The following is a 12112-nucleotide window of genomic DNA, read 5'->3' as shown; positions in this document are numbered from 1 at the left end:
ACTGCAGATGCTGGAAACCAGATTCTGGATCAGTGGTGCTGGAAGAGCACAGCAGTTCAGGCAGCATCCGAGGACAGGCAAAATCCGAGGACATGCAAAATCGACGTTTCGGGCAAAAGCCCTTCATCAGGACGAAGGACTCGATACCCAGCATGAACAAAACCAACATAGTGTACAAAATCCCATGTAAGGACTGCACAAAACACTACATAGGACAAACAGGAAGTCAGCTAACGATCCGTATCCATGAACACCAACTAGCCACGAAACGACACGACCAGCTATCCTTAGTAGCCACACACGCAGATGACAAGCAACATGAGTTTGACTGGGACAACAGTACTATTATAGGACAAGCCAAACAGAGAACAGCCAGGGAATTCCTAGAGGCATGACACTCATCCACAGATTCTATCAACAAACACATCGACCTGGACCCAATATACCAGCCACTGCAGCGGACAGCTGGAACTGACAACCGGAAGCGGCAGAGACAAACCACTATAAATGCCGAAGGAAACATCACAGAAGCACTTCAAGGGAGGCTCCCAAGCACTGAGGATGTCACCTAGACTGGGGATGAAATATCTGCAACACAAGTTCCCAGCTCAGTGAACAGAACCACAACCTCCATAAGTTCGTCAATTCTGGTCAGATCTCCAGACACAGCAGTGGAAAATATGTTGAAGTCAGGCCACCTTTGAATTTTACCTTGTCCTTTAGCAGCAGCCATTTTCCAAAGAGGAAGGATGACGATTATCAGGACTTGTGCCTGACATGAAGAAGCACATCAGGGATAGGACAAATGCAAGCTATTTTCACCCATTGAGCCTTTTCTGTGCTTTAATGAGATCATGATTGACCTGAGCCTTTCCCTGAATGCTATTAGTTAACAAAAATCTTGCAATCTCTGATTTATCATTCCAATTGACATAACATCAATTACTTTTTGAGATGGAAGGTTCCATACCTCTACCACTCATAGCAGAGTTTCCTAATTTTGCTCCTGAAACATCTGGTTCTAATTTTTAGACGATGTCCACATTCTGAATTGTCCAACAAATAGATTTGATTCCATAAATAGTTTCTATATGTTCCTCTCACCATCTTGAAGACTTTCCTTCTAAAAGATCTTTCTTAGGATTTAACCATAGCTATTGTTCATGACTCTCCCTCAAGATCAGTACATTGTTTCTAAGATATGGAATCCAGGCCCCCTTATACAATCCCAGATATGGTTCAACTGTGGGCTTAGTATAGCCTCATCATGACCTTTACCCTAATGTACCCTGTCTGCACACAAACGTTTGGAACTATCTTCCATAAACTGAAGGTGATACTATACAAATCATTTACTTGAAATCTAAGATAGATAAATTTTTGTTAAGCAAAGGACCCTTAGATTTGCCTACTTACTATTCAGGGGCAGACCCTGTGTCCCTGCTCTGCCTTCCTCTAGAACTGAAGGATCTTCTCTTGCATTTCTCGGACCAGTGGATGAGACCCCTAATCCTGGGACAATATCCAGCCTCCATAGTTAAAGGTAACTTACATGGTTCACTGCTACACTCAGGATATACAAGGAGATTTGTAGGAGAATAGTTTGGATTAACAAAACTTCCTGAGTCAATATGAGACATTGACAAAAGTGCAATGAGGAAGTATGAATCAGATCATGGAACAACTATGTTCAATGACAGTCTAAATATAGTCAGTTGTCATTGGAGTTCAGGGAAAGATGAATGACTTCTCGCTGCCTAGTCACATTGTCACGGCCCATTTCTCATGAATGCCACTTATGAGCCCACCCTCACACACTTGCAGCACGTTTCTTTTCATGATGAAAGACTAAGTTATAATTACTGTGATAATCATCTGGATGGATATGACTCACTAAATCTTGCATTACTCTAGTAATTGTAGTTCAGATGGTCTGAAACAAGAAAAATAATCATAATGATTAAGATAATGATAATGTGGATTGCAAAGTGTCACAAACTCTTGTATAGATCTGTTCGGGCTGTCATCTTTAAAGGGCATGTGCTCATAAATGCATGTTTGGAAAGCTGTTTTTCTTTTTCTGCCAGATGACACAGTGACACAAATTACATTGACATCCTTCAATTAAACAGATTTATAACTTTGTTCAAACAGAACACAAAGGAATTTCACAGATGTTTATTATCATGACAGATTGCAATATCACACAGCATGATTTAAAATTTTCCTGAATGTTGTGAAAGGGGAGACATGTTCCCTGTAAGATATCTAAAACAGGCAATAAGTATCAATAATATGTATCAATATTTAATATATGTGTATCAATACTAAGTACTGGTAGTTGATTAGGAAGTAATGGTTAAGATCAGATATATTAGTGAAGTATGGCAAGAAAAAGAGACTCAAAGTTAAAGCTTTTCTGCTCAACTAGGTTACAAGAAGCAGACTTCAGAAAAAAAGAGTGAGAAGAGGGTGCTGATTGGTTGAACTGTCATTGGCATAGAGTTGCTGCAAAAACAATTAACTGTCGATCTTAATTTTCAGTTGTAGATTCAAAGGTAGATTCTGATTCAGGGTGATGCCGTAGCCAATTAAAAGCTACCTGCTTCAACTCCTTGTAGCAATGTTTAAAATAGGAAATGCATGCCATCTGAGAGTGGTTCACTGATACCAGAGGATAAAAATACAGTTGACACAGACTGTGCTGATCTCAGTAGTGTGCATTGGCAGCATTTTGCTCTTCAGCCCAATTATTAGGGGACTTCTCCTTTTATCTTTCTCCATCTTCCCCATTCAATCTTTCATTTGAAGAAGGAAGCTACATGAGGTCTCATTAATTTATTTTATTTCTAGGCTGGTAGTTCAACTAAATGCCAATCACTTTATGTGAATCTTTTTAACCAATGAAGAGAGGACAAGTACCAAAGGTGTTAAGATGGTCATTGTTGATGAACAAACTCAATGTCAGTGTTTCAAATTAGTTCACAATGTGTTAGCCTTTACCTAACTCATATGGATGAAATGGTATGCAAGGTACTTGACTATTCTCTTAGGAAAGCCAGCATGAAGGCCTGAAAAACGGGATCTCAACATTTCTAGGGATGATTTCTCTGCTGGGATGAGCATATTATATTCCATAAAACTGCTATTCTTCTTTTAAAATGGTTAAATTATTATAAGCCCCACTTCTCTTTTTTTTTGTCTTGCATTCATCATGATAAATGCAAGAACGCCAAATTTCAAAACACCACAATAATGTATACCACAAGAGAAAGAGTACAGATTGGTTGGCAAATTGACTTTTGTTTGAAGTATTGTCATGAAGAAATCAGAGGAGAACTGGAATCTGGAAGTGACACAAATTCCTATGAAGAGACCTATTCTCTACAAAGTGTAGGAATTTGGAGTGCCCCACATCATTTTACAGGGACCCTCCGCTGCTGTTCCTTATTATAGAGCCTTGCTCCCCGGACAACAATCGCCAGACAGTAATGTTAGGGAACACTTCAGCAGTCAGAGACATTCGGCCTCGGATCTTTGGGTGACTGTCCTCCAAGGTGGACTTCGGGATACGCAGCAATGCAGAGTCACTGAGCAGATGCTGATAGCCAGGTTCTGTACCTATGAGGATGGCCTCAACCGGGATCTTGGGTTCATGTCACACTACAGGTGACCCCACTACACTATACACTCTCTCACATGCACACACTCTTACATACTCACTCACTCACCCACACCCTTTGTCATAAGCATGCTCTCTCTCAGGCATACACACACATACCTCTTCATCAGGCTTATGCCTGAAATGTTGATTCTCCTGCTCCTCGGATGCTGCCTGACCTGCTGTGTTTTTCCAGCACTACACTCTCGACTCTGATCTCCAGCATCTCCTGAGTTCTGTTGTTATTCTGTATTCTGTTCTTTCTGCTTAATTCCATAATTTTGTGAATCAATTTTTTTGTCTGTTTTAAAACCTGGTAGTTAACCTAGCTAACTTAATCTGAGTAATTTTCACTGTACACCTACTGAAACAACTTGCAAAGTTACGATCTGGGCTGCCTGCTTAATAATGTTTGGTGTGGTCTGACCTAGTCCATAACAATAGTTGCCCTTAATTAGATTTAAAATATTAATCTTCAATTCAATCTTATTTTCAATTTGATGTAAAATGCAGTCATGTTGTGGCCACTGCTACCTAGGGGTCGCTTTCTCTGAGGTGATTAACAAATCCTGACACATTACATATTAGACTTGGCACTAATAACCTCCTCTCTAGTTGGTTCTAGAATGGTTGCTCTAAGAGACTGCCTCAAAAGCATTCACCGAACTCTTCATCCAGGCTAATACGGCCAGTCTGATTTTTCCAGTTTCTATGTAGATTTAAGTTGTCCATGATTATTGCCATTCCTTTATCACTCTGTCCCACATTGTGGTTACTGTTAGGGAGCTTGTAGACCACTCACACTTCTTTAATCTACTATTCCTCATCTCCACCTAAACCAATTTTATAGCCTGATTTCCTGAAACAAGACCATCTCTTAACTGTTGCATAAACATCATCCTTGATTGAAAGTATTGCCCTCCATCTTTACCTAGCTTCCTATTCTTCTTGAATGTCACATACACCTCAATATTAAGGACCTGATACTTATCATCCTGAATGTTACTGCATTGACCATCAACTTGTACTTATATACATCGATGTTTGCCACTAATTTCTTTAATGTCACTCATGTCACACGCATACAAGTGCTGTTAGTTTTGTCTTTTTGTTACCTTTGGAACATAGGAAGAGGAGTAGGTCATTCAACTGTTCAAGCCTATTCCATAATGCATTGAGATTTGGGTTGATTTATGGCCTAACTCTATATATCTGTCTTTGGCCATATCCCTTAATAACTTTGCTTAACATCTTGATTGTAAGTTCATTCCTAAGTTTTTGTCTCTCTGTCCTTTTCTGGTATTCACAGACTCTAATTTCTCATGTTTCTATTATCATTTCTTACCTTGTTTCCACTCTTTGAAATATTCAATCTTTTCACCATATAACCATTTGCCCCCATCACTTAGTTTTAAACCCTCTCTATTTCCTGGTTTACAAGAACACTGGTCCTAGCATGGTTCCGGAATAGGCCATCCAGTGGTCCAAACTCTCTTCTTCTACACCACTGTTTGAGCCATGTACTTATCTCTCGCATTGTATCTCCCCTATGCCAATTTGCATACAACTCAGCTAATAATCTAGAGTTACAATCTTACAAGGTTATAACCTTACAAGGACAAATATTTTGTTGAGTACAAGTACTAAATGTGTAACCTAATGCTTCCTCTACAGCTGCTGTTGCAGTGACATTGTACTATATATGACCCTGAGTGCGACAAGAGCAATTTTATCTTCCTATACATAATAAATAGGTTCAAGATACACATAAGCATCTAATCATTGACAATGTTAAGACAACTGCACAGCCAATGTAATTATTCATTTTATAAAATGTCTCTATTTTTGGTAAACCTTCATAGTGCCACACATTGATTGATTGATTTATTCACTTATGTAGGATACCCTAAATTCCTGTCCGCGTAAGCATTGACTCACTGTATTCGTTAAATATCACTGTTTACTGTTCCTGGATGTGGCTTCTTTACATATATTGTTCTCATTATCATCATCACCGTATTCTTTTTCTGAATGGTTTACTGGCACATCCCCACAACAATTAGAATTCAAATAATTTCTCCACCAGCATCAATCCTTAAAACACATGTGAACTCCTCCACTAAAATCCCTAATTGTATTTCTATGAATTCCATGGTGTTGTCTGCTAGACATGGTGTTGTCTTATCAAAGCAGTTATTGAATGCAGTTCTTTCTTTTAAACATCAATCCAGCAACTGGCCATTGGATGAATGCAGTAAGTACAATAATGTCCATTTATAGAAAAAAAGTCAGAGGCAGGCAGTTCACACAAAGCCAGTGAGATCCTGGAATATGATTACCACACTGCAATACAGAGTGCAGCCCACTCGTTGACTCACAGAGTAGTCAGATGGCATTGGGTGACAAAAGTCCCGCTACACGTGCTGGTGAGTTAATTATCGGCGTGTAAGCTTTGTCCTCCTTTCAACCCCACAATTTTGTAATATTTTTATCTACTTAGCAAATAGCTCACCAGTTCATGATGAGTCGAAATTTGTCACACTGTGTGTAGGTGTTCAACTGAATTAGAGCTTTGTACTATAGATAAAATTTCACTTCTCACAAACAGGCCATTTGACGCAACTAAACCATATAGTGTTAATACTCTCTCTGAACCTTCTTCCGACTGTCCTTATTTAACCCAACTAGCTATACCTTCCCTTATTTTATCTCTGATCTTATTATCTCTCTTGTACTTAAATGTATCTATTCTATTCACCTCAGCTACTTATTTTAGTTGTGAGTTCTGTTCCCTCTTACCCTCTGAATGAAGAATAATTCTCTTGAATTCACTGTTGGATTTATTAGTGACAGTTTTATATTTCTGTACCTAGTTTTACTTTCCCTCACAGATGAAGATAGCTTCTCAACGCAGATGAAACTGTGGATACCACAGCATTTGGATATCAGAAAGATCCTTTCTAAAGTTCTCATGGCATTCACATAGTTATATATGGGTAAAAACACTGACTGAAGATGCTGGAAACCAGATTCTGGATTAGTGGTGCTGGAAGAGCACAGCAGTTCAGGCAGCATCCAAGGAGCAGTAAAATTGACGTTTTGGGCAAAAGCCCTTCATCAGGAATGATGAAGGGCTTTTGCCCGAAACGTCGATTTTACTGCTGCTCGGATGCTGCCTGAACTGCTGTGCTCTTCCAGCACCACTAATCCAGAACATAGTTACATATGTTGAGAAATAAATAATTACCTTTTCTGAATGTATTTTCACTGCAGTACATCATACTTAAGTTCTTTTTAAGAAGACTGTGGGAAGAATGCTCCAGTTCGTTGAACATTGCTGTGGAATTTCTTATATCAGGCTGAGTAGGTAATCTGTCTAATGTCCAATCTGACAGAGAGCACTCCCTCTGTACTGCAGTGTCATGTTAGCCAAGTTCTCAAGTCTCTAGAGTACAATCCACAAATTTACAACTCACAAGGAAAAGTGTATACACTGAGGCAAGCTTGAAATTCATAAAATCATTGAGAAAATCATGAACGATAGGTCTTCCACTTTATTTGCACCATCTGTGTGGTATTTTTATTTTATCCATTTGAAAATGTTTGGAGGTTCACCTTTATTCTAACCCATAAAATTATTAAAAATCATAAAATCATCAGCGGTATAGATAAGGTGAATGGTAGGTTTCTTTTTCCTCGAATTGGGGATTTCAAAATTGGGGGGCAAGTTTTTAAGGTGAGAGGAGAAAGATTTGAAAAAAGACATGAGGGGTGATTTTCTCAAACAGAGGGTGGTTCGTGTGTGGAATGAATTTCTGGAAAAACACAAGTTAACCACTTTTAAACTCAAACCCACACTTCTATTTTTTTTTCTCTGGGAAGTCATAGATCAAGATAGTCAATACTTGAACATTAATAATCAATGGCCACTGAATACCTTATATTGGGCAAAGGGTAGGATCAAGGCCTTGATTTCAGACATGTGACTAACATGACCCAAACCTCCAGTGCGGGGATATTGAGTGTAGAAAACTTGAGGTTACATGTTAGGCCTGTGCCCTGCAAGCCTTGTAATACTGCATTGACCTGGCATCATATTCCAGCACATTATGGGAAATTTATCATGTGACAATAATCACTTTGAGCCCTTTCAAATGCTGGTCATGGAACATTAAAAACTCTCAGATACCAAATCTCACTCAATTTCAAAATGATAGCCAACCGAAGCAATGCTGCCCAAATGGCAGAAGGAACATCGCTAGTAATTTGTCCAGTGGTAGCTGCCAAAACTTTGCTAGTTTGGCAAGGCTAGTGTCATAAAGTTTTGGGGATTAACAGTCCAAAAATCCTATTATAATTACTTATCATAATGTTTTAGAGTATTGGGAATTCAACTGTTTAAAACTCCCTATTATAGTGGCTTACTGTAATGGTTGACTGTGTACCTGTCCATTGGCAGGCTGAGGCCGGAAATCACAGCGGGTGTCTGGCTATCGCACAATTTTAGGAATTGTCTGAAGCCATACGTGTGTTTTCCTCGCAGCCCTCAGGTGAAGCTAATTGTTTCCTTGGATAAGACTGTCTTCCCCGACTATAGACCTTATTGACTGCCTCCTTTCCTAACAAAATAATTCCTTACCTATTAATAAGAGCATGTGACAGGGACTTTAACTGGTTTTCTGTACTTTACAATATGAAAAGATTAATGAGAAATACGATATCAGTTTCTGATATAATTGCCAATAAACTATACACCTTGCAAATCCCAGAAAGAATGTAAATGAGAGAGAGTATTTTGTTGTTGGCGAACTCTTGAGGTCGAAATTTATCTAAATTGATTACAATGCAGCCAATTATCAGACACCACGTATAACAGGCACCAGTTTTGTTCTGCAGACGTTTGTTCCCATCACAGGCAGAAGTTTCTTCAGTGAAAATGGCTGCTGCGACCCATCTGAGCATGTGCTTTAAAATACCTGACATCACACCACTTGTGAAACACCGCCCACAATGTCAAGGCTGCATAGCTCTTGGCTGCACTTTCAAAGAACTGATATGCTGGACTGCCCTGAATAACTTTAATTGCAGTGATTTCTTACAACAAATCTGTGGAGCCAGCTGACACCTGGTTCAAGACTGCTGTCCACCTCCGCCTACCTTTGCAGAGTTCCCAGCTCAAATTTCCAAGGAAGTGGCTATCCCCAAGGTCGCTGTCTCTGACGGACAGGCCGTTCTCACCTCCTCTAATTCAGCTGAGCATGCCTTGATGGATTAGGCCATTTCAGATTAAAATTTGTGCAGATCAGATCCTGGATTCATCCATGCGCTGCCGGGCGAAACTTATCCCTGTTTTTTCCTTTAAATGACATTGGTTTAAATCTTCATGTTGGGATTCAAATGGGATTGGTGTAGTCAGATCTTTGTTGACCAGTACAGATATGATGGGCTGAATGGCCTGTGTTGGAAATGTCTGAGTCTATTGTTGAAATCATCATTAATTGTTGCTCTGCGCTGTCTTCTCTCCCCCCCCCCCCACTGACGCAGCTCCACATTTCTGAAGAAACCAGGTAGAGAAGACCTAACCGGAAATGTGTGTCCTTCCGAGAGACCTGTTGATGTACTGCAGCATCAGGAAGGTAGACAGTTGTATAGCACTGGGTGCTGTAAGGTATTTCAAACATCCAGTGTGAGTGCTAGTGAATGGATGAATGCTACTGAGTGGGTAAGTGAGTGAGTAAGAGGGTATGGTATAAGCTGTGTGAGTTGCCCATGGGGGTGAGGTGGATAGGCATGAAGAGAGTTAATTAGGTTGGGTCAGTCAGGGCTGTCAGGTCAAGTCAGCAGGTAGTCACCTCAGGTTGAGAAGGGTAATCAGGTCTGGTTGAAAGATTGTCCTGTTGGTTGAGGTTTTGCATGGTGGGGACAGTTTGTCGGGTCAGGGGATGGATGGTTCACGGTCTACTTAAAAGGTGATAGAGGTCAAGCATGAGTGATTCGGGAGTGGGTTGCACAGTTACTCAGGAGTTAGACTAGCATTCTTCTGTCAAATGTTTTCTGGGTAACTAACCAATAAGTACATCAGAGTCAGTGACATTGTCGAACAGAGAAATTGCCCATCAGAAGTTTAAACTTCTTGGAGGCAATTCCCATGGAGGTTGGCACATGGGTCCTTACATAGTGCCCTGATGCACATCTTGAGTCATCTGTCTGGTTTCATATGATCATGATACAGCAAGAAATGGGCTATTATCTGGACTTTAAAACACTCTACTGGTTGAAAATTGCACTGTAAAACAGTAACTGGCACTATCCGTTTTTGTAATTTAAAAGGAAAATCCTGAACAGAGAAGAGATGGACAGAACCCAGAATGTAATTTGGAATACAGACACAAACGTCTGCCTACCCAGAGCTCAGACACAGTGATCATCTATAAGCTTCAGCAGCGCAATAGTGTCAAATGACATTCAATAAATTCATAAGCATTATTCAGAGTTTCACAGGGTAATTGTAACCTTTTGAGTTGTAACTCAATGAACCTGAGCTAAATGACAGTCACTGATTCTTTGACTCTTTTCTTACTTGAATGGTTCTCACTAAAGAAAGGGACAAAATTGAGATGGCTTTTGAGCATTGTTCCAGTAACCTGATTCTACAGGATTTGGCCACAAGTATTTCAAACGTTCCAGTTCATCATCCCTGTATTCCCATTCCAAACAACTGAATAAACTCAAACAAAAACATATAACAGTGGAACAAAAAAAAAGAACTTGTAAGTTAACTTTCAAAAAGGTCCTTTCAATGGATTGTCACTTGATGAAACATGAGCAAAATATTTGGATGGGGGACGGCTGGTGCAACTGATCCATGGTGTCCTAATTTTCTACTTATTGGCCTCACTGACAAGTTCTCTGATTGAGATTACAATTACAATTGTCATTTTTATTTTTGAGTGAAAACTAATACTAGGGTAACATAATTCAAAATATTTCCTGTTGTTAACACTCTAGAAACACCAGGCAGGAAAAGTGTTGTATTCCTGACGCCCACTAGTACTAAAATACCAGAAACAGGCTTTAAATATTAATTGCTGAGGACCATTGGTTGCAGAGTGATAAGCTGCCCAAAGGCATTTGCTTTGTGCAATGTTTTATAGAAAAGAAATGATGGTGACTTTAATCTCCATGTAGATTGGGATAGTCAGATGACAGAGGTAACAGTGAGAAAGCATCCAAAGAATGACTTGTTGTGGATCCAATCAAGGATCAGGCTATTTTAGATCCAGTGATGTGTAATGAAGCAGGTTTAATAAACAATGTCAGAGTGAAAGATCTCCTAGGAAACAGTGACCATAGCATGTAGACTTTGAGAATTCAGTTTGAGAAGGAGAACCTTGGGTTTGACACAACTGTGCCACACTTAAATAGGGGTAATTACAAAGGAATGAGGACAGAACTAGCTGGAGTTGCCTGAGAAAGATATTTAGCAGCAAAGATGTTTGAGGAACAATGGTGAATGTTTAAGAAAATACATGATAGTTCATGCGATTACATTTCTTGGAAAGGAATAAACCAACCATAGTTAACCAGGCAAGTTAAGGGTGGCGTTAAGTTGAAAGAAAAATCATACAATGTGGCAAAGATTAATAGTAAACCAGAGGATTAGGAAGGTTTAAAAAGCTAACAAAAGAGGACCGATAAAATAATAATGAGGGAGAAAAGAAACTAAGAGGGGAAACTTACAAGTAATAACAAATGGACAGCAAGAATTTGCTTAAGTATTAAAACAAATGGCCAAAGTTAACATATAGAATAAGGCTGAGGAAATAATAATGGGGATCCAGGAATTGACAGAGGTTGAATAAATGCTCTGCATCAGTCTACACAGTAGAAGTAGCATTTCAAAAGTGCTAAATAACTAAGGGGAAAAGGCAGAGAGAAAATAATACAATAACTGTCACTACAGATTATCAGATCAGCCATTATCTCATTTGATGATGAGAAGAATCGATGGACTGAATGGCCTGTTACTGCAGTAGGTCAATCAAACGTTCCAGGGAAAATGCAGGAAAGTGGATGTGAGGAATGACGAAGCAGGCTCGAGAGGCCAGACAGTCTACACCTGTTCCTATTGTGGTCTAATGGCCTTACTGCTACTACATCTTATGGTCCCAATGGTGGTGGGCTACATTATGTTGCAGCAGGTGTCTTTGTGATTTTCTTCTCTACATCTCAAAGACAGGTGACCCAATGCCAGCACAAAATACCAGCAGCAGCCTACTATGAAACTTTAAATTCAAAGCACTGGAATAAATAAAGATAAATACCCTTGTCAACAGCAGCAATTCACACCCTAAACCTCTCCAGCTCACAAGATTCTCTCACGTTTTAAAAAAATTCTTAAAACCAATGCCTTTGACCCAGCTTTTGATCACTTACCTTGACATTTTTTTA

The 12112-nt window shown here is 39.5% G+C and overlaps 1 long non-coding RNA gene across 1 annotated transcript in view; it reads left to right on the top strand.

Moving 5' to 3' along the window:
- Window positions 1-10101, top strand: part of LOC122539964 — a 47034-nt gene extending 36933 nt beyond the window's left edge. Inside the window, exon 3 of the long non-coding RNA XR_006309219.1 lies at window positions 9992-10101. This is a non-coding gene — a long non-coding RNA (uncharacterized LOC122539964). The remainder of the gene's footprint in view (window positions 1-9991) is intronic.
- Window positions 10102-12112: the final 2011 nt, after the last annotated feature.

Source organism: Chiloscyllium plagiosum, chromosome 33 (assembly GCF_004010195.1).
Source record: "Chiloscyllium plagiosum isolate BGI_BamShark_2017 chromosome 33, ASM401019v2, whole genome shotgun sequence".
In the NCBI taxonomy this organism is placed as follows: Eukaryota; Metazoa; Chordata; class Chondrichthyes; order Orectolobiformes; family Hemiscylliidae; genus Chiloscyllium; species Chiloscyllium plagiosum.
Note: the sequence above shows the minus strand (reverse complement) of the source record. Positions and strands in the feature narration are given on the sequence as shown.